The 24,743-nt window shown below is 36.3% G+C and overlaps 1 long non-coding RNA gene across 1 annotated transcript; it reads left to right on the top strand.

Annotated features, from left to right (window-relative positions):
* Positions 1-2,123: 2,123 nt before the first annotated feature.
* Positions 2,124-7,470, top strand: LOC116531975. The gene is made up of 2 exons (XR_004260665.1): positions 2,124-2,983; positions 3,024-7,470. It is a non-coding gene; the product is annotated as an uncharacterized LOC116531975 (long non-coding RNA).
* The last annotated feature ends 17,273 nt before the right edge of the window (positions 7,471-24,743 follow it).

Here is a 24,743-nt window from a genome sequence, read left to right as displayed (position 1 = left end):
GTAGTCAAACAATGCCATTTTCATATAAACAAACAAGTTATAATCTGGTTAAAATTAAACAGGTTATCTCCTTTTTGTTCAGATTGTAAAGTAGAATCTATGAAGAATTATATCTGGTTAGTTGTTGCTTGATCTTTGTTGCTCTTTGGATATATGATGCCTATAATTAGGTGACGAATCTACCTCTGAGTGAGGCATCAACCACATTAAAAAAAAGGAGTAAGTATCTTTGCATCTCAGTCATTAGTAGTCATTGCTGTGAACTCCTTTTCTGATGGGAAAGCTGTTCCATGTCCCTTAATGTAGTGTGGACATGTTGATATCATTGTATGCTTTGCTGGGAGTGCCACCCAATCTTCTTCCTCCCCAAACTCTACCAACTTATTAGTTGTCCTAGATGTCTTTACTGTGGTTCTTTCAATTTTATAGACATCTTGTTGGGATACAGGGTTATTATTGGCTGATGATGGTTGAACTCATGACATTTAACCAAAGGAGAAGAGATCTATAAAAAAGATTTAATTCAGAGTTTGATCTATAATAAAGCCCACGTCTTATTCTGGGAATCCCTCTGATGTCATGGTATAAAATTTGGTTATGGACAAAAGATGAGACATGGTACAAAAGGCTGGACAAAGCTCAGCTGGAGAGGAAGAAAGTTTCCTACTAACCGTGATTAGCAGTTAGTACAGTTAGTAGGAAAGACCATAGAATGTAAAAACAAAAACAAAAATCAAACCCCAAGAAGGAGGCTTTTGGCCACATGGTAGAATAAGCAAATGTGAACAGACTAAAAGCTACCTTAAAATATTAGATTAAATATAATGATTGATTCTAAAGCACAGATAAAATTAAAAGACAAGAAAATCCCCAGGTGTTATAAGAAAATAAACATAAAGAAATAGCCTGCTTAATTTTAGTGAGGTTATAGCATGTTTGTTTATATGAGAATATAATTGTTAGACTACTGAATCCCCAGGTGTTATAAAAGAAATGTAAGAAGGGAATGAAAATGAGATGTCATGGAAAACTAATACCAAGGCATTTCACAGAGGTTTCCGAAAAGGAAAGTGTAAGAAGGGAAGTGTAATTTGGGAGTCTTGCACAAAACACAAAATCTCTAAGGATTTCCAGACCTCATAGCTTGGAAGACAGTCCCAAACAATTAACCAGAGAAAATGTAAACAAACTTACTATTTGTCTGGGACTGTGTTGGAAGAACCAAACATTCTGAGAAATTGAAGCTGTAGATCTGAATCACTTGCTGATGCAGGCTCTACATTCATACTACCTGGGTGGGATAGGTAACATGATCTGAAAAATCAATCTTACAACCCAGTCCCACATCATTGAAATTCCTTAGGTCCCCCAGCAAAACCAAGTCCCAGACCATCATTTCATAACCCAGAGCATTTTGGATTCCGACAGGATTTTATAAATCAAGATGATGATGAGCCACACTAATAGATTGCAAACCTCACAAGAAAATCACCATGAGCAAGAGTCAGCAGAGACAATACCAGATGAATTAATGCTGTGAAACTTAAAATACTAGAACAATCTGAAAGCTATTATAAGATAATTATGTTTCAAATAAATTGTAAAAGGAAAATTCATAATACAAACAGCTCAAGTGTACTGCTGTGTTAATCTACAATCACTGTTTGCACTGAGTGCTTGCAAATAAGAAATAAGTCCAAAGCTGACTTTTATGCAGAAGCTAAGAGAGAAAGTTGAGGAAGTCAGACTTGTTTGGGGATGTGATCAATCTTTTGGTTTGGTTTTATGTCACCAGTGTCTATCCAAAAACTATAATGAAAATCTTACTTCATCAGGAAAATAAAGCAGTGGAGCCAGGAAATGAAAGAAAATTCAAAAAAGTTCTGATAAGCAAAAGTGAAGTGAGAAAGTGAATTGTGGGTTACTAGTATCTGTGTCTAATAGAAATGTTTTGAAAATACAAGATGTGAAAAGTACTTTTCTTCAGGAAAAGTTCAATAGTTTAAGACCTCATTACAAAGTCTGGGTGTGGTGGCTCATGCCTGTAATCCCAGCACTTTGAGAGTCTGAGGTGGGAGAATTGCTTAAGCCTGGGAGTTTCAGACCAGTTGGGGTAACATAGGGAGAATCCTGTCTCTACCAAAAAAAATAAAATAAAAATAAAAAATGAAAAATAGCCAGGTGTGGTCATGAGCCTACAGTGCCAGCTATAGGCTGAGGTGGGGGTATCCCTTGAGCCCAGAAGGTTGAGGCTGCAGTGAGTCATGATTGTTCCACTGTACTCCAGTCTGAGTGGCAGAGCTATACCTTATCTCAAAAACAAAACAATGCAAAAAAGATCTGATTACAAGGAAACACTAACAATGATAAAAATGAAATATTACCACTATAAAACATGTTCTCATAATAAATGGTAAATAAGCATTGATTTATTAAATATGGCTCCATTAAACTTCTACCATTTGTCCTTTTTTCTCATATATTTGGTTCATTATCACATAGCTTTTGATTTGGAGAAACAGAAGATCTTTTTGTATGAGGTCTGATGAATCAATAGTAGCATATTTCTTCATGGCAGGCATATTACTGGAATGGTAGTCTTTCTGTAAACATCACCATGGGTTTCCTTTTTCTACTGTAAAATGCATTAAAATAGGCATGCAAAACTAGATGAAACAAAGAAAATAAAACACATGGTCCAGAAAATTGTGGGGATCAGGGAATATATACCTGACACTTTGTTTAATCCTGTGAAAGAAAAGCACCATGTGGATGGCTACAGCTATCCTGGCATTTCCTCATGTGGGTAACCATTTTCAATTTCTTGAAAAGAGCCTTGCAGGAAACATCAATGGGTACGGAGTAAGTATAGATAAAAACAGAATTCACACTAGGCAATAATCTTAGCTAAGTCTTTTGCTAGGATGACCATGTGCCAGACAGGCTTTTAAGCACTACACATATAAACTCAGTAAGTTTCTATGTATAGTGCTTAAACTTACTGAGCACTAAGAATTGCTGAGAACAATTCTATGAAGTCAGCGCTAGTATTATTCTTATCCTACAGATGAGGAAAGTGAGGCACTTGCTTTACTTGCCAAGGTCACACAGGTAGTTAGAGAGGGAACAGACTGGCCCATATCCATGTGAACCCCATGTGACGACATCTCGAGGATGCTGTCATTAACAAAGTGGTTTTATTCTCGACTGTTTCACAGACTTGGGGTCAATGAGATAGATTCACTTAATCACTCACAATGTATTAGACACCACCTTTATGTCAAACATTGCTAGGCACTGTGCAAGATGCAAAAAAATGAAACAGTTGAATTATTTTCTGGCAGAAATTGTTCAAGCATCAGAGTTGTGCATAGTCCCTTATTTTCTCATGTGCTTGGAATAATATATGTTCAATTCAGTTAAATTTAGTTCAGTTCAATTTAATGCAACTACATTTATGAAGCATCTATGAAGTTCTTGGCAGTAGGTATAGAATGATAAATAGTCCAGCCCTAGACTTCACTGAACTCACCCTCAGTGAACAGGACAGACACAAATAAGTAAATAACTCAAAGAGAAGGCAGCATGTTATAAGAAAGGGAGAATCAAAGTTCCGTGAGAATGCAGGCTGAAAGTTGTAAAAGTAATTGTTAGAGAAGTGTGTGTGTGTGTGTGTGTGTGTGTGTGTGTCAGAGAGAGAGAGAGAAGAAGGGAGGGAGAAAGAATATTTAAATTTTGCCTTGGATGAGCTGGAATTTGCTAAGCAGAAAAAGGGTAGAGGATAGAGAGGAGAGAAGAGAGGGAAGATGGAGGAGCTTAATTTAGGACCAAGGCTGTGAAGACACCATCATTTAAGCTAAATAGTTAAATTTTATTATGTTTGAAGTGGACAGCACTGGCAGGATTTAAAAAGGTAGCACCACGATCAAGATATGTCTGAAGTAGCCAACTCTGGTATTAGTTGAAAGCTGAACTGAAGAAAAAAGAGACTGGCCAAAAAGTGCTCATTAAGAAAAGAGTTTCTGTGTTCTTCAAAATTTCTGTCTTACCACCCAAGCCCTCTTATATGAATTTTCTGTAATCATAGGAAAAAAGCTGCCAAATAGTAAATCTATTTGAGGATACTGATCCGTTGCTAACTCCACTGAGAGTCATTTAATCTAGTTTTGGATATTTTTATACACATAATTTAGATGTTAACATCTAGATAATGATTCCTGGTCCTATATTGGTGAAAACAAAATTTCTCAGTGTGTCTGTGTACAAATCCTGGCTCCACCACTAATGAGTATGTGACATTTGGGAAGTTACGTGAACTATCTTAGGCTTTTCATTTGTTGACCTGGGAAAGCAACAGTAACTATTTCATAAGCTGTTATGAAGATTAAACTGCTTAGGGCAGTGTTGGCCCATGGTCCCCATTTTATAAGCATTTACTAAAATTATCCCTAAGCATAATTCTGTAAGATCGTCTAAATTTCTTTTTTATCAACAACTTTGAGAAATTAGAACTTGTTTAAATAAACCAAGGCAAAACAGAATGAAAGACTCAGAACAGTAACTGTTACATGTTAGAGTACATTTGCTAAAAATATGTAATAACTCCTTACATACCAAGAAACCTAAAAAGCTGCAAGTATATTTATGAATCATGTTATTCTCTGAGTAACATATTTTGATCTATCATTTCTCTTTACTTACCTGACAAATGATCAGGTAGTATCAGAAGAAAAGAACAGTCACAAAAGACTGACATTCTTGGCTAAGAACCAGTATAACATCTACATAAAGTATGTTCTACCAAGAACATAGACTTTGATTACATTTTACTTCTAAATTGGAAGACAATCTATTAGGAGAAAAAAAAAAACTTATCTAAACCGAGACAAATGAATTCCATTTAGTTCTACGTTCTTTTCAGTCTGTAATGTACCATCACAGTGCCTTGGGAAGTAGTCAAGTCCTACAAATCCATTCGCCCCAGAAAATTTTTCTCATGAAATGTGCTCTTATATAGTTACCACCTGAGATGATCCAAAGTATTTGCATACATTTCAAATTTTCATTCTCATGATAATTTTTCACTGTTTGATTACTTAATTTTGTTCTCATTGTCAAAGCCCACTTCTGTACAGGATTCTTAACCCAGTAAGTAAATAGAAGGCAATAGTTTCTGTTATAAATTTTACGGCTTTTTTAAGGAAAGTAGTGTTCCGAGGTATTTTCTCCCATGTCTCTAATGCTGAAAGATTGGAATAGAAGCCGAAATTCAAAGGCAGAAACTCAGTCAGAAGCTGGCATTTTGCCTGTGACTTGGTGAACCTGTTAAATAATATTTGAGGTAAAACAGATACCAACTATATCAAACATAGTGAAGGAATAAGTTCAGAAAATGTGTTTTTGGTCTGGTCAAAGTTTTTGGTCTGGACAGAGTACTGGCTCTGTCCACAAATAGGTTGAAAGCAATGAAGGACAGGAACATTCACTAGTCCTATAAGCATTTTCAGTCTTTCTTGTTGAAAACCACTGGTGGAGACATTGAGAGAAGGTAAACACAATGCGTGTGTCCAAGGATCTCTACGCTTACCTTACAGACAAATGTTATAGTTCATGGTTTTGTACAAGATATTTTTCTGCTGTTATTTTTATTTTAAGTGTGGCTTTTTGGATTCTAAAAACCATATAACAAGGTGCTGCAGTTCCAGTCCAGTTTGAATCTTGCCTCACAGAGCTTAAGAACAAGTGACAGCATACCTTCTTGAATAGAAAATCAGTAACCTACAGACTGCTCAGAGAGGGTTTCCCAGGACTTGTCCTGTCTCTATTCTTTGGCTACTCCCAATTTCAGGGCTAGAGGAAAAAATTTTTCTGTGAAGAACGGCAGTGTAGATTCTGCAATGAGATATTTGTGAACAGATGTTTCCTTTCTACCACTTCCATGACTTTCCAAAGGTCAGATATTGATGTTTCCCTGGGGGGAGTGTAATTATGCTTTCATCAGATTGACATGGAGAGAGAGAATCAGGCTTTTAGAGTTTTACAAAGTTACAAAGCTGGTGGGTCCGCTTTTCCTGTTAATTTGTGAAACATGGGAAGATAATTTTTAAACCTTTATATACCTCTTAGATAGCATTTTCAATGAATTTGCTCTTTTGATAGCTATAATGATCATATAATTTTTATAATAATTAATGTATCTGGAAAAGAAAAAGGAAAGGTGAGATTTGTCAAATTTACATAATGGATTGAAAGGTGCTAACAGAATAAACATTGAAGAAGATGATTTAAAATTGCAGCATATTGTCATCATCCTATCAGCAAACATATCTTTTTAATTATAAAAATCCCAAATGACAAAACCATGATTTTTGATGCTGTAATTCATTTAGATTCTCTTTTATGGCTGAAAGCTTTGTAAACGACATTATGGACATACGAAATCTATCACCACTCTGGGGAATGGATGATGCCACTTCCTATCACCAAGTTAAAAACAACAACAACAACAACTTATAGTGCCTTTTTAGTTGAAGTAGAATTGTAATGAAAGCCACCTGTTAATTAATTTTCAAAATAAATGACTACTCAGCTAGTGAAAACATCTCAACATAATTATCAAGTTCAACATCATAAAATGAATGTGACATTAAATAAGCATTGTAGGCTACATTTGGAGTAGCACTTTGACACACATTTTGAGACATTTATGAACTAAGAGTCCTTTCAAAACTCTTTCCAGTGCATTTCTTTGCTCTTTTGCCTAGACCTTCTAATTAAAACAGAAGCCAGTTATATTTCTTTCCTCCAAGAGTCTAAAAACCCAGTGGAGGGTCAGCCTAACATTTTACTTTGCTGAAACAAGCTTGTCAAGTGGTGACTACATAGCAATGAATGTAATTGTTTCATTTTAGGTGTAATAATATCATTTTAAAGGAATATCAGAAGTTACCGTCTGATCATTTTGAAGCGATATCTAGTAGTAGTATTTTATACTAAGTGAGTGGTTTGGTTAGGTATGGCTTTGTAAGGTATTAAACATCTAAGTGAAAAATCAAGACCATGATTAGAATTTTTTACTAGCAAATTCTATTCACTAAAACAGAGGGTGATTTAGGTATGTAGATACAATTGAAAGAGGAAAGTGAAAGTCAAAGTGAAAAACCTATTTTTTTCTCACTGAAAAAATCAACATCTGAGATGTGTCGTAATCATAGATTTTACAATCACAAACTAATCTTAAATGTGTATATGATACTCTGCTAAAATATCATAAGAACAAGGCTTGCCAATGTAATATTAAAGGAAAATGTGTCAGCTTATAATGTCAATTATTAAACAAATAAGAAGTCATTTTGACAAGGGGTTGTGTTGTGTTTTGAAGGCCTTGTACTAATCGATCCCAGTCTTTCTCTTGAAAGGACAGCTAATGTCAAATTTATTGTAAGAAAAGTTACTTTTCATAGTTTCAATGAAAACAGGACCATAATAACTCTTGCCTTATAATTTCATATTTCTTTAGAAATATTGAATAAGTGTAGTTTTAGTAACTTAAGTAGATAAGGGTAACTAGGAGTGCCTACATGACATTTGTTATTAATGAGGCTTCTACATGCCATCATGTGAATGCACATACATATGTATACATATATATGTACTAGTCTTAGTGTCAAAGATTTCAAGAAAGAGCAAATATTTATCTAGCACTGTATTTACTATCTCCAGAAAGGGGATGAAGGACAGATAATTTTTCTCTCCTGAATTATACACGGTTCACAACATTATTAAAATTTTGTTAAGAATTCTAGATAATCTAGAATGCTTTTAAAAATACAGTACATTCTCATTATTCATGGATTCTATATTTGCAAATTTGCCAACTCATTAAAATTTATTTGTAAACATAAAATCAGTGCTGGTAGCACTCACGGTTATTTGTGTTCATATGCAGAGTAGCAAAAATGTTTTAGCTCCCTGATGCACATATTCCTAGTTGTGCTTCAACAAGATGACAGTCTTCTTTTCAGTTCATACTGTAAACAAGTGTCCTTTTCATGGTGAATTTAGTGCAGTGTTTTGCTCATGTTTGTCCTATTTCTGGTTGATTTACTGTTGTCAGTGGCCTCCAAGCATAGTGTTGCTGTGCTGCCTGGTGTTTCTTAGCATAAGAAGGCTGTGATATGCCTTACAAAGAAAATATGTGTGTTAGACAAGTTGTTTTCCAGCATGACTTATCGTGTTGTTTGTCTTTCAAAGTTAGAGTCAACAACATGTTAAATAAGGTGTCTTTAAAGGAAACACACATAAGACAAGTTTATGTATTAATTGGTTGATGAAAACGTTGTGACCAGAGGCTTGTACGGATCTAATCCTGTCTTTTTGCAGAAACAGTGGTTCAGCATTTGCTACTTTACTGTTGGCAGCGTCTTTACAGAACATAACTACTGTGAATAACAAGAATTGATAGTTCCACAGTTTTCACTCCATATTATTCACAAACACAGCGAAAAGACATCTTATGTCATGCAAATGAACTGTAAGAACTTGCTTGTGTGTAAACATTCCTAATTATGACAAATTAAATTTAGTAATACACAGGCCCATAATTGAGAAATGTGTAATCACGGAAATATTGTATAAACAGATGACTGCAGGGATATCAAGAAGATGGTTGGCTTATGGAGAGATTTAATTTGATTAAATATTATATAATTAGTATCTTTGTTTAATCTTTTTAAGGCTCATGCAGTCCAAATATATTGTAAGCAGACTTTTCAAAACTGCTATTAAAAACAGTCTAGGGATAGTCATATACCTGTAATCCCAGCACTTTGAGAGGCTGAGGCAGGAGGATCACTTGAGACCAGGAGTTTGAGATTAGCCTGCACAACATAGTGAGACCCCCATTTCTGTGAAAAATTTGAAAATTAGCTGGGGGTGGTGGCCTGTGCCGGTAGTCCTGGCTGAGTGGGGGGCTGAGATGGGGAGGGTTGCTTCAGCCTGGGAGGTCAAACCTATAGTGAGCCATCATCCCTCTACTTTATTCCAACTTGGGTGACAGAGTGAGACCCTGTATCAAAAAAAAAAAAATAAATAAAGGATATGATTTTAAGAGATTAATTTTCAATTTCTAAATTCAGAGACATAGGTCTCCATTGTAAGAATTTGGTAATCCTTAGTATTTGATCACATTTAGGAGCATTTTTCATTTTGTGTCTGAATTTCATGCACTCGGCCCGTGTTCAGTCCAGCCACCAGATCAACATATTCTCCAAGGTCATTAACTTGGGAGAGGCTACCCAGAGTTCCTGAAGAGTTCATCTGAAAGTAAGTAGGGAAGATATTTTCTCTCTGACTTTTCAGCTCTTTTCAATATTTATGTACTGTGGTTAAACTGCCTGAGCCATTCAAGAAGCATTTGATTGTATCTTTGTTGAATTTTAAAGCTGTGAGTCTTGATTGCAAATGCCTAGGAAAATGCTCGATTGCTAGTAAATAAGCCTGGTAGTAACAGCCTCTCCTTGGTGTTTACTATAAACAATGTACAAATGAGTCAATGGTTAATTTTTCTCTTGGCTATGGGCCAGGACTGAAATGTAATAGAACATAATTTTCATAATATTTGGCAGCTGAAAAAACTTTCAGTTAAAATTGGTTCAATTTTATCTGGCTTTAAAGACTGTCCCTGAAAGCATCTCAGATTCACCTGCATGATTCTTTAAAATGGCAACTTTATGTAAGTGATCATTTAGCTCTGCAGACTGAAGGAGTTGCCATGTTGCATTGCAAAGCATGTTAAATGGGGGAAGTGGGTTTCCAGCTATGAATTTCATCAGAAGGGAGATATTTTTCCAAAACACATAAGTTGCTGAAAGACATTTAGAAATACCAGTTTACTGGGTTGGATTTACTAGCTAATCTACAACCAAAACAACCTAAAGTCAAAGTAATTCTAATGAGCATTTCGTGCATGGGTCCCAGATAAATGGATGTGTAAATAAAAGTCAAAGTTACATTAACTAAGTCTGGGTTACACTAATCCAAACAACTTTTCCTTTTAGTGTAGATGTGGGCTGCCACAGGCAAATGTATGCATTTATATAGTACATATTGCTAAGATGTTAAATTAGATTTTTATTTTTACTATAGCATAGGATGTAAACAGTGATCTTCATTTGATTTACATCAGGAATATTTTATTACAAAATAAATTGTATAAATATTTTAGAAGTGGAAAATGTCATGATGATTCTCCAGTTTCATTCTAAGACTGAGGAATGTTTCTAGAAAGAGCTGCGAGATGACGCTAAACTGTGTTCTGTTACGTTCTTTCTCATTGTGGCCAGACTTATATTCTGGCTTCAAGATACTTTTATTTACTAGTCACTGAATTTACATCTCTTCATATTTCCCACTATACTCAACCTAATTTTTGCATCCTTCTTGCCGCAGGACTACCTGGAAGCCATTATTGCACGTGCTGATTAGGAAATGTCCCACAGGCTTTCCCAGGATCGGCATTCAGTTATCTCCCATACCCCTTCACTTTTTTCTAATCCTAGCTTCATTAATTATTCATAATCTCCTTGCAACTTTCACTTCTTGTCTATTGACATATCATCCTGCTTAAAAAATATGCTCTTCTCTTAATGTGTTGCCTTCCATTCACCAATAAATTAACATGAGAATTGTTAGTATCGTTCATATTCTGCTCTGACAATTTGACTCTACTTCCATAGAGTCAGATTGTCAGAGCAGAATATGAATGATATTGTTGAAATTTTTTTTTCTGGAAAAATAATTTTACCAATAATGGGCTGATATCAAAAGGAGAAGCATCATAAATGAGTAGTTAGGGCATGAGCTCTGCATCTGCCTGTACTTGACCTGTCTCACTTTTTACAGTATCTTGAGCAAGTTTCTATGTGCTGCATTTCCTCAACTGTAAAATGATAAACATAATAGTACACACCTCATAGGGTGGTTCTGAGGCTTGAATAAAACAATACTTGTAAAACACTAACAAAACATTCAGTACATAGGAAGCATGATAAAGTATATGTTAAATAAAATACATTTAATACTTCTTATCTCCTCCATTTTCCTCTCTGTCAACCTTTTAGCAGCATTTAATATTATTGATTACCACTTTAGAAAACTTTCATGCTTGGTGAAATTTTGCAGCCTGACAAGTGAATTGGTAGAAACCACAGAAGATCCAGAGTATTAGGCACATTTGGTGGCCAACTAGTGTTTAATTGAAATGTCTGATTTGGAGGCTCAACCTAAGTAGAGTGACATGTAAAGTGAGACTTGGATCTATAAGTTTAGAGCATGGAATTTTGAGACTTTTGAGACCATTATGAGAATAGGTTCTGTGGAAACAGACAAATGGTAGTTTAGGTGAAGAAGAAATGAATTATGGTTGAAGAGATCTATGGCTGTGAAGCTCTTGCTTTAGGGGGGATTTCAGCCCCAGACTATAGTCTGTGATGAAGGCAAGAAAAAGAACTGTGGGCCAGGTGCCCTTGGGGCACCCCTGAAAGTTAGATGGCAATGAGAGAGGAAGAGCAGCTACTGAGTTAAGTATAGTTTTCAATCATTTCAGAGCCAATGCTTCCTGGATGATTTAAAGTTCTCTATTTTGTCCCATTGTACCTGCCTTTTGGCAACTGAAATTTTTATTATTTACAACTCTCACTACAAACAAGGCAAAATAAATAAATTCTAAATTAGCCTTCATTTCTATTTTTAAATGAGTCAATTATTGTAAAAGAATCATGTGGGAAAATATAGGGAAATATATATATGAAAGTATCATTAAAACAACACATTTGAGCGATTTGTCAATTTTAATAGCCATTGCTATCTTAGAGTTGGCTGTTCTTTATTCTCATAATGTCCCAGCATGACATATTGTGATTACTTATTCTACTTTTGGAGACAACCAGAAAAATGAAGAAGTCTGAATTAGGTCGTCCAGGGGACCCACAGCTGAATCAGCATGAGAACTGACAGTTCCTAACTCCCACCCAAAACCTTACATCTTCTAAATCATAATAGTTCCCAAGGGAAAATAATTGTGAACAAATTCTAGAGATTGAGATAGTCTTCCAAAATGGAAATGATCTTTGTTTTTTTTTTGAAAAAAATTCAACACAATTTTATTTTGGTCTTTACAGTGATGTTTATATATTTACAGTTCATCTGCTGCTGAAACAGCAGTAGAATAGAGTCTTTGAAGTGATGGGTATGTGTATACTGGCAGGGTTGAAGATAAACAATGCCAAAAGACTTCTAAAAAGATTAAACTGTTAACCACAAATACACGGTTTCAGTTGGGATTTATTTGTTGCTGACCATATTAGCCATTGTAGTTAACATTGGTTCTGGGAAAGTCATACTTTGGTAATGAGCCAGTGGGCTGTACTTGCTGTACTTGTAGAACTACAGTTGAATTTTAGGATGGATGCAGTGACATTGCAGATTTTCTCTACATCAAACAGCTAATGAAGTTACAAAATGTTCTGCTGGCTCCTTTCGTTTAAGCTTCTTTTTGGCACTTCTAAGAGTTTCAACTCTCAGATGCATGGTCTTCCAGCGTTCTATCCATCTGTTTCCCTGTCTTGGTTCATGCACTAAAATGTGGTGCTCATAAGACATGGTCCTTATGGACATGATTATGTTTGTCTCAGAACTCCTCAAGCAGCCACTTGAGATAAAAGATAATGGAACTGGGGCTAGAAGTAGAATTCGAGCGGTGTCATGAGGTAATTGGCAGGTACAAATGGCCTATCACGTGGCTGGGTACTGTTCTAAGTCCCTGGTCTATTTCAAGCCCAACTGGATGTATTGCAATTCGGTCCTGGAACTAACCACCTGGAGTTGGTAGTATAGGCTCCATGGGTTAAAAGCATGGTCCCCAACAAGGCTGCTCTTACTTCAGGCACCAGCAGCACCAGGGTGGGGGGTCACCAGACCATGTGCACTTCTGAAAGAAGTGCCAGAAATAGTTAACTTTATTATGAGCTCTTGTCCTGGTTTCATATAGAGCCTTTGGGCATCATGGGAGTTACTGCTGCTTCCCCTGGGAGTTACCGACACTCCCGTGGGCACTTATAAATTTTGGTGTTTTCATGAGCACTTCAGTTCAATAATTTGCTAAATTGACTAACAAAACTCAAGAAAGTACTACAATTAGAATTATTGTTTCTTTATAAAGAATACAAGTCAGGAGTGCTAGCTAAATAAGAGACACATAGAATGATGTCTGAAATGGAATGTAAATTTTCTGTCTCCAGCCGCATTCCACTCCATTGGAGTGAGGTGGCTGAAAGCCCCAATCTAATTATGTAGTTAGTCTTTTAAGGTGACTGTCCCCATCCTAAAGTTACCTAGAGGCCTACCATGAGTCCCCTCATCAAGATAATGAGGATAATCACTCATTAGGATAATCACTATGAACATTCTGAGAGTTTTTAAAACTCTGTCCCATGAACCTGGAACAAAGACCATACAGATTCTTTATTATACAACAGCCCTCTCCTGTACTCTCTTATTTAAGGTTTACAGAAATTCTATGAAATAGGTATTTTTTATCCCTACTTTTTAACATGAAAAAACTAAAGATCAGAAATGCCCCAGGTCACACAGCAAGAACACAGCAGAGCGAAGATTTGATCCCAGCTTGGTCTACTTCAATGACCATGCTTTTCCTGATACCCTAAAGAATACCAAATTGACAACGATTCTGCACTGACAGATAAGCATGCTTATAACTTCTTGTTTGACATCTGTTTTTCCCTGGTAGTTTGTAAAATGTAAAGAAAGAATATCTGTTGCCTTTTCTGACAGTCACTCCCGGCACCCCAGCACCTATTATATATTATTTTCTATTAGCTGTTACATAAATACTTATAAAATGAACAAGTGAATCTGAACAAAGCAATATTTATTGGTCCCAGAGTGGATGAAATAGGCTAGGGACTGGACAGGTAGAAAGAGCAGCGACTCCCAAATATACAGCATTTTGAGTTGTAGTGAATGTGTGAATGAGATGACTAGCTATGACATCCACGCTAGGTGAAGTCAGTTGTAGGCATGGACGTGGAGGGCTCTATGGCAGGGAAAGAGTGTGTGGTTCAAGGCACTGGAGATCATGCAGAGATTTCATGCCATGAAAAGCATGCTGCACCTGTGTGAGTGTCATTAGGTTAATAACACCCTCCTCTCCTGTCTGCCTCCCTCACAGTCATGAGGCTTGGAAAAGTAAGGGATGGAAGTGATTACCTAGTAGTGTTCACTGCTGCCAAAAATACTTAGCTTTATTATGAGCTCTTGTCTTGGTTTCATACAGAGCTTTTGGGCATCATAGGAGCTACTGCTGCTTCCCCTGGGAGTTACTGACACTCCCATGGGCATCTGCATCTGAGAAGCATTTTTTCTTTGTGAAAATTATTGATAATAACTTTTGCCCAACAAATTGGCTTTTCTGGATGTGGTAATGATGGTAATAATGACAATTACTAAAATTATGAATGTTTTGCATGAATTATTTCATTTAATCCTCATGATAACCGAATGAGACAGAAACAATTTTGACCCTTTTTTTACAAATTAGAAACTGAGATTTGGGAAGGTTAAATCATTTGCTGAAGTCATTTGTTCAGTGATGAGTAGTCTAAAAATTTTAGCCCAAATCCCATCAACATACTGTAAGATTGTTCCAGTAAGAATGTTGTTAGATCATTCCGAGAAGGATCTAATGTAACTATTAAAAGAGTCCTTTATTTTCATGATGCCTAATGCTTGCCTGGGTGCAAGATTTTTGATTCTGCTTTTTGATTCTGTCCCTTTGAAAATCAGATTTTAACTTCTAGCCTGTTAGTTCCTTTGTGGGGGAAAAAAGGATTATTACTCTTTTCCAAAATACCAAAAAATGTCAGCCAACTGCCTGAGTTTAATCAGATGTTTAATCTGACGTAACAGCTGCATAGTCACACTACAAACAATAAATAAAAAGATAGGGACTGTATCATAGACACTGATTCTTCTATGGTCAGGACCTGCTGACTTTCATATAAAACTGTTTATTTAATTAAACCTATTGCAAACAATCACCAAAACTTTATTCTAGTTTTATCTTTCAGAATGTTGAATAGTCATGGCCCATAGAATAACTGCTTTGGGTAGGATATTTTAAATGTAATTCTGTCTCCATTGCTTTTGAGTACCTGAAAAATTTCTTTAATCTTTCACTGCATGAAAAATACCCTATCTTAAAATTCTATGTATTTCAACCTGAAAATAACATCCATTGTAGATTTTCCTTATTTTATTGAGTAAATCTAGATAAGCATAAAGAAGAAAATAAAAATTGTTCAGAAAGAACCACAATTAAAATTGTCCTGCATATTCTTCCATTCTTTTTCCTGTTCCTGTGTGTGTGTGTGTGTGTGTGTGTGTGTGTGTAGTATAGTTATGTATAGATATATATGCATACATATGTATATGTGACATCTGTTAATAAGTTACAAAACACTACTTTTTTTTGAAACATGGTCTCACTTTGTCACCCAGGCTGGAGTGCGGGAGTGCAGCGGCACAATCTGAACTTAATGCAGCCTCAGCCTCCCAGGTTCAAGCTGTCCTCCTGCCTCAGCTCCTCCAGGTAGCTGAGACTACAGGCATGTGCCACCACACCCTGCTAATATTTGTATTTTTTTTATAGATGGGGTTTCACCATGTTGCCTAGGCTGGTCTCAAACTCCTGAGCTCAAGTGATCTTACCACCGTGGCCTCCCAAAGTGCTGGGATTACAGGTGTAAGTCACTGCACCCAGCCATAAAACAATAATCTGAATCTGCCTTTTGCTCTTTCTAGATTTTAAAATATCATTTTAAACACACTAATTCTATAGTAATTCAGCAACAGCACCCTTTTTCTCCAGTTATTTTCCACTGCAGTTTCCTGGTGGAAGATTGTGATTCATCAATCCCTTTGACTAGGAGAGGCACACTGGGATGGCTGAGATGGGAGGAAACTTCTAGGTAATACGGCTTCTATAGCCCAAGATTCTATATGTTGATCTCAGTGGAAGATCCCGTTGCCGGTGTCCTGTGCCAACGTTGCTCCTTTTTTTTCCCTCACCATCTAGATCACTGGGCCTCACTTGAGAGTGGCTTTCCTCCCCAGGGGACATTTAGAAAAGTCTGGAGACATTTTGATTCCCATAACTAGTGGATTGGCTACTGGTATGCAGTGGGTAGAGGCCAGGATGCTAAGCATCCTATGACATTCAGGTTGAAAAACCTGGGCTAGGTGAGTGGCGCTATCACACTTCCAGGCTAAAAAACACATTTAATTAGGCAGTAGATCTTGACAGTGCCTATAATAAAATTTTTATGTGCCTTCTTATAATTTATTGAGTGTTTTCTAGGTGTAGAAAATTTCCTTCTCCACTTCTTTCTCCTCTGGATTTTTCTGACAAAAAATCATAGCCTGGAACAAAAAGTACATTGCTCTTAGCTGTTCTGTAGCTTAAGCCAAGAAGGAAGAATCCTGAGTTCTGTATGGCAGGTTTCTTTATGGGTACTCAACCTCGGTAATTTCCTGCTGCTCTGTGATTTGGGCATTGTTATTCTCATTTTCTAGATAGGCAGGATGGCCTAGATAACTTGCAGGACCAGTATACAACAAAATGTAGGGACCCTTGCTCAAAATTATTAAGAATTTCAAGATGGCAACGGCAAAGCTTTAAACCAAGGCAAGTGCCCTTCAAAACTCAGCATCCTATGTGATCGTGAAGATGTTGTGATCATGAAGCTGGCCCCAGATATAGGTAAAGTGGTGTTTAAAGAAGTTAAGTGACTTGCCTAAGGCCACACATTTAGTGAACGGCAGAGTAAATCTTGGAATCTGTGCTTTCTGTCTCCAAAGCCAATATTCTTTCTACTGGACCTCTCTGCCCTTCCTAGTAGGACAAAAATGGACAAACTTTCTTCTTTTGCTAATCTACAGCCTAAAAGCTAATTTCAGATAAGTATATTGCTTATATTAGTTGGAACTTCTTTTCTCATCAAGATCTGGTTATAATTGTCATAATCCCAAACTGTGTAGGATTTGCCAGATCTTTCCTGGTTTTGTACAGTTCCCAGACTTGCTTCCTCATATTTTCTTCTGCCTCCAGGTGTCAGTGTCCATACAGGAAACTCAATGTACCAATCTCCCACAAAACAAGAATTTGTGACCCAAACATTATGAGTAGTTAGAAGAATTAAATATTTAGAATATGTAGAGGACTTAGTATAGTACCCACCGGGCACATGGTAAATGCTTAACAGGTATTGGCTACTATTAGTGGTAATTAATATCTGGCGATCAAATCTCAGGATATTAGACTTCTTCCATATCTGTTTGTGTGTGCCCTTTTCCGTGCTCCCCTTCATTCTTGGGCTCAACAGAGCATCCTTCCTTTGACTAGTGCAGGGCAGGCTTATCCCATTTTACCCTTGCACCCATCAAAATATTTCTCCCAAGTAAACCTAGTTTCCTTGCTAAGAAAATTTCAGCTGAATAAAACATTCTTCATTTCATTATTCATGACATGTCTCCCTTATGTCTAGAAAATAAATGGGAAAAAGAGCCTAACAATACATAGATAATTTTTCTTCCTTGGAATTTTTTTTCCAGAGCAATCATTTTTAATTTATCTTGAGCTAACCTGTATTTATATCAGCTAAATTACCAAATGTCAAGAATTTAATTTACTCTTATGTACATTTATAAGATGATACTACTGTACTGGCCACCCTCAGTAATGACTAAGTTTTCCACTGGGTATGATTACTTTACATCGTTTATTAACATTACATTAATTTACTTTTTTTTTTTTTTTTTTTTTTTTTTTTTTACAATTTCTTATTTGCTTTTCCTTTCAAAGAAATTTTGAAATCTGTGGATAGTCATAGCCAACACAGCAATGGCATTCAAATTTAATACGTGCTTACTGTTGGCAATTTGAAAAACCAGAAAGTAAAGATTAAAACTGTCCTTAACCATTTTACTACAAGAATATCTCTGTTCACATTATTGAGTGTGGCCTTCCATTGGTTTCTTCTTTTTAATGTATTATATTGTGGTGTATGTCATAGAAACAGGATATTTTAAAATCATGGTAAATTATCTCTAGGAAGAATTTACCTAATTGGATTCCAGGTGGAAGTATGTGAGTTTGTTTCCTCATATCCTCAATATACTTGCTTTTTAATATGTATTTTAATAGTTGTTAAAATATTTTATTCAGATTTTAAATATATGTGTGTATAGTTAAATATTTAGTTGATAAATCAACTATAATACACACACACACACACACACACACATATATATATATATATATATATATAAATGTTCCTCAAGATATGATTGGTTTATCAGAAAAACATATTGCTATTAATAGTATAACATGATCATGTTTAACAATAGCATGAAATTGCAGAAGATTCATTAAAATGTTTGAGTACTTTTAATAGCCTCTAATTTTCCCTGCTTTTTCTATGTCAGCAGAATGGCTTCCTTCATGGTCCTGGAAAAATGCTCAGAATGTGTGACTTAACAGTAACTCAGGCATTTTAGTTCAGCTCAGATGGTATTCATTCCTTGATAGAGAAAAACAAAAGAAAAAGCTGTTCTTTGGCTAAACAACACAATCCTCTCTATTATTCCAGTCTCTACAGATTGCTTGAAAAGTGCAGCATATTTGGAATTGCTTTCCTAAGAATTAAGCATGAACAAACAAGCCCACACCATTCTAAAAAAAGTTCTGATGGTGTGTAGTAGGTCAGGAAGCAAAAGTGGAGGAGGCCAAGGGAAAGGTTAGAGAGGGAGAGAGGAGAGGAATCCTGGGGTCTCCTAGGGGATGTCCTGGCTTCAGAAGCCCTGTCAAGACACAGGCATGACTGTTTTTTCTAACTGAGGATAGTAGGCCTATCCTTTCTCTTTCCTTTGTTTCCCTAGGTCTATGACTTTTCTATGCCATCGACAGCAATATCACTATCATTAAAATAGTATGTATATGAGTTTGGGTCCTTTGTAGGGACATGGATGAACCTGGAAACCATCATTCTCAGCAAACTGACAGAAGAGCAGAAGATCAAACACCGCATGTTCTCACTCATAGGCGGGTGTTGAACAATGAGAACACATGGACACAGGGAGGGGAGCACTACACACTGGGGTCAGTTGGGGGGAAACAGGGGAGGGACGGTGAGGGGTGGGGAGCTGAGGAGAGATAGCAAGGGGAGAAATGCCAGATGTAGGTGATGGGGAGGAAGGCAGCAAATCACACTGCCACGTGTGTACCTATGCAACAATTTTGCATGTTCTTCACATGTACCCCAAAACCTAAAATGCAATAAAATAAATAAATGGGGAAAAAATAGTATGTATAACTATATCCACTATTTATTTAGCTATCTACAATCTCTAAATATCATATATTTAAAATACATTATAACTAACATTAGTATTATCTAAGAAACATTTCTTGGGCATTTATTATGTGCCAGAAACATATTATTTCATATTTATTATCACATACAATCCTTTGAATTATTTGATAAGGCGGTTAATCTTATTTTCCTCATTTTACAGATAAAGAGACTGCGACTTAAAGAGGCGAATTATATTTTCCAAGATCACATGCCAAGTAATTGGCAGAACAGAGAACCAAACCAGAATTGCTTATTTATTCTATGTTATTAAATGTTTGTGAAACTGAAAAAAGTGTAAATTGTGTGATAATGGATTGTACATGTAAGTATGAACAGATGCATTCTAGGCCATCATTAACAAACATTTACTGAAGGTTTCTGTCTGCTACCATGCACTAAGCTACAAGGAGGGAAACACAAAGATTAAGAAAGTTTATACCTTGGAGCTCTGTCAACAAGATGGGGAAATCTCTCCTCAATATGTTAAACTTCATTCAGATCAGACAACTTTTATTGAATATCTATAAAATACAAGACACTGTATTAGACATTATGAGAAATACAAAAGTACCTAAGAAACAGTCTTTCCCTTAAGAAACCTGTAAGAAACCTGTAGTAAGATGAGATCTGAATTCTCAAGCCTGCCTAGAATAAGTACCTAGGTGAAGTCCAAGGTCCTATGAGTTAAACACACAGGGAAAGAAAACTTGTTTCTTGAAGAGTTCAGCCAGTGTGTAGCTGTGCCTCAAAAGTGAATCACCAAAAATATACAGGAAATAAAGTTGATAATAATTTTTTCATTTACCACATCCAGAAATCATGAGTGATTTTAATATAGTGAAAGTAATATGAGTCACTCTCCTTAAAGGACAAACTAAAACTACCAGAGTGGTCCAGGATCTGAGAAACTCAAATGATCAAAGGAATGTGGTTGTTTTCTGTACAATGACAGTTAGTACTAGTGGAATGTAAGGCCTTAAGGGAGAATACTAAGAGACCCAGCAGTGCATTCTTTGAAAGGTCCGAGGGGTATGAATAAGGTGAAGCTTATTGTTCAGTAAGGTGCATTGTATGTGAATCCTATTTGGGACTTTTAAAATAGAAGACACTGCTTTAAGCTTGAAGAAGATAAATTTAGGATAAATAGAAGAATAATGACTTATATAGTATAGGGTAAGTATATAGATCCTGTTGTCCCAGAAATCTACAATGTGAAGAAACTATGTAGAACAGTGGTTAAGAGCCTGAGTCAGATAGCGCCTGAAGCCTGGGGTGGTTTATGTCACTTACTATGTGATTTGGGACAAACAACTAGGTCTTTCAGAAACTCAGTTGTTGTTTCATCTGAAAAATTTAGAAAATAACACTTAGCCTATGGTCTAATGCGGAGGCAATGGAAGAAAATGGTTAAGAGCAGAGCTTCCCCTTTCCTTCTCCTTTTCATGCCCTTCTCTAAGTCCCAGCTCAGTGACTTTCTAGTACTTTGTGTAAACCATGATACTTTTATGTACTTTGTTATCAACAATTATTAAATAGTAGTGTTGACCTCATAGAATTTGGAAGGATGATGAGGACAGCATCATCTTGATACCAAAACCAGGCAGAGACACAACAAAAAAAGAAAACTAAAGGCCAATATCCTTGATGGGCATAGATGCAGAAATCCTCAGCAAAATACTAGCAAACTGAATCCAGCAGCACATCAGGAAATTAATCCACCAATATCAAGTAGGATTTATCCCTGGAATGAAAGGTTGGTTCAACATATACAAATCAATAAAAGTGATTCATTACATAAACAGAACTGAAGACTAAAATCACATGATTATCTCAATTGATGCCAAAAACGCTTTCAATAAAATTCAACATTGCTTCATGTTAAAAATCCTCAATAAACTAGACATTGAAGGAACATATTTCAAAATAATAAGAGTCATCTATGACAAACCCACAGCCAACATTGTATTGAATGGGTGAAAGCTGCAAGTATTCCCCTTGAAAATAGGAAAAATACAAGGATGCCCTCTCTCACCACTCCTATTTAACATATCATTGGAAGTCCTAGCCAGAGCAATTCGGCAAGAGAAAGAAACAAAAGGCATCCAAATAAGAAGAAAGGAAGTCAAACTATCCTTGTTTGCAGTTGACATGATTCTATACCTAGAAAACCCCATAGTCTGCCCAAAAACTCAGCAACTTCAGCAAAGATTCAGTATACAAAATCAATGTGCAAAAACAGTAGCATTTCTGTACTCTAATATCATCCAAGCCAGGAGCCAAATCAGGAATGCAATCCCATTCACAATTGCCACAAAAAGAATAAAACACCTAGAAATATAGCTGACAAGGGAGGTGAAAGATCTCTGCAATGAGAATTACAAAGCACTGCTCAAATAAATCAAAGATGACACAAATAAAAGGAAAATCATTTTATGTTCTTGAATAGAAGAACCAATATCATTAAAATGGCCATACTGTCTGGGTGCAGTGGCTCACGCCTGTAATCCTAGCACTCTGGAAGGCCGTGGCAGGTGGATCACTAGAAGCCAGGAGTTTGAGACTAGCCTGGCCAACATGGTGAACTCTTGTCTCTAATAAAAATACAAAAATTAGCTGGGCATTGTGTCATGCACCTGTAATCCCAGCTACTTGGAGGCTGAGGTACGAGAATTGCTTGAGTCCAGAGGTGGAGATTAGTGAGCTGAGATCATGCCACTGCACTCCAGCCTCGGTGACAGAGGGAATATATTTTCTCAAAAAAGAAAAGAAAAGAAAAGATAAGGGCCTGCTGCCCGCAGTAATTTATAGATTGTTTTATTTTTATCAACCTGCCAGTGACATTCTTTACAGAACTAGAAAAAACACTATTCTAAAATTCATATGGAACCAAAAAGAGCCTGAGTAGGCCAGACAAACCCAAGCAAAAGGACAAAGCCAGAGGAATCACATTGCCTGACTTTAAAGTGTACTATAAGGATACAGTAACAAAAATAGCATGATATTAATAGGAAAAAAGACACATAGACCAGAAATAAAGCCGCACATCTATAGCCATCCGATCTTTGACAAAGCTGACAAAAACAAGCAATGGGAAAAAACTCCCTAGTCAATAAATGGTGCCGGGATAACTTGCTAGCCATATACAGAAGATTGAAACCGGACTCCTTCCTTACGTCATATACAAAGATCAACTCAGGATGGATTAAAGACCCAAATGTTAAACCCGAAACTGTAAAAACCCTGGAAGATAACCTAGGAAATATCATTTTGGACATAGGAACTGGCAAAGATTGCATGACAAAAATGCTAAAAGCAATTGCAACAAAAGCAAAAATTGACAAATGAGACCTAATTAAAGAGCTTCTGCACAGCAAAAGAAACCATCAACAGAGTAAACAGGCAACCTGCAGAAAGGAAGAAAATATAGTTTATATATCTGACAAATCTCTCATATCCAGAATCTCCAAGGAGCTTAAACAAACACACAAACAAAAAACAACCCCATTAAAAAGTGGGCAAATTACTTGAACAGACGCTTTTCAAAAGAAGACATATATGCAACCAATAAGTATGAAAAAAGCTCAATATCACTGATCATCAGAGAAATGCAAATCAAAACAACAATGTGATACCATCTCACACCAGTCAGAATAGCTATTATTAAGGGGTAAAAATATAACAGGTACTGGCAAGGTTGTGGAGAAAGGGGAACATTTCTACACTGCTGGTAGAACTGTAAATTAGTTCAACATCATGGAAAGCAGTCTGATAATTCCTCAAAAAGCTAAAAACAGAACTACCATTCGATCCAGAAATCCCATTACTGGGTATATACCCAAAGGACTGTAAATCATTCTATCATAAAGACATATGCACATGTATGTTCATTACAGCACTGTTCACAGTAGCAAAGACATGGAATCAGCCTAAATGCCCATCAGTGGAAGACTGGATAGAGAAAATGTGGTACATATTCACCATAGAATTCTATGAGGCCATTAAATAGAATGAGATCATGTCCTTTGCAGGAACATGGATGGAACTGGAGACCATTACTCTTAGTGAAATAATTCAAGAATAGAAAACAAAATACCACATGCTCTCACTTATAAGTGGAAGCTAAATAAGGAGAACACATGGACAGAAAGAGGGAAACAGTAGACCCTAGGGCCTACATGAAGGAGGAGAGAGAGGTTCAGAACAAACTACACAAAACTGTTGAGTACTATACTTAATACCTGGGCGAGAAAATCATCTGTACACCAAACCCCCAAGTCATGAATTTACCTATATAACAAACCTGCACATATACCCCTGAACCTAAAATAAACATTAAAATATTTTTAAAAAGAAATTGGGGGGGATTATTTAATGAACTAATATGTACAATGTGCTCAGAGCAAGTGCTGGATATCATTAGCTATTATCACAGGGTTGCTATGAAGATTAAACAAAATAATTTTTAAAGTGCTTAACACATTGCCTGATATAGAATAACTACTAAATACATAATAGTAATTGTTATTTTTAAATTCCATAAATAGACTCAAATAATGCTTTTATTAAAGTTAGAATACTTTCCTGAACAATTAACACTGATTGGCTTCTCTGTCTCTTTGATATACACCTACTAATATAGAGGTTTTTTTTTTTTTAATAACTGTATTTTTCTTATTCTGGCATTACAAGTCCCTGGTTCGTTTTGTCAGAGAAGGTATTCTAAATAAAGATTTTGGTGTTGGGTATTCTGCATTGAATTTCAGTAAATTTTTTGCAAGTATTTTTCATTACCAATGTCATGTCCAAAACATACGATATTGTTGGGCGATCAAACTAAGTATAGCATTTCTAATATTTTGATCCTGCACTTTATACATCTAATCTGGAATTATATCTACATCATTCATCTTCCACGTGAGCATGGCTTCCTTTTCCTTTTCCTTTTTTTATTTTTATTTTTTGTTTTTTTTTTGAGTCAGTGTCTTGCTCTGTCACTCAGGCTGCAGTGCAGTGGCATGATCACCGCTCACTGAAGCCTCAGCCTCCCCTGCTCAAGCAATCCTCTCACCTCAGGCTCTCTAGTAGCTGGGACTATAGGTGCATGCCACCATGCCTGGCTACTTTTTGTATTTTTAGTAGAGATGGTGTTTCATCATGTTGCCCCAGCTGGTCTTGTACTCCTGGGTTGAAGTGATCTGCCTGCCTTGTGGCCCTCCAAAGTGCTGGGATTACAGGCACGAGCCATTGTGCCTG

Source organism: Sapajus apella, unplaced genomic scaffold, assembly GCF_009761245.1.
Source record: "Sapajus apella isolate SASKATOON/1434 unplaced genomic scaffold, GSC_monkey_1.0 scaffold3, whole genome shotgun sequence".
NCBI classification, from domain to species: Eukaryota; Metazoa; Chordata; class Mammalia; order Primates; family Cebidae; genus Sapajus; species Sapajus apella.
The sequence above is the reverse complement of the archived record's forward strand: the minus strand, read 5'-3'. Positions and strand labels throughout refer to the sequence as shown.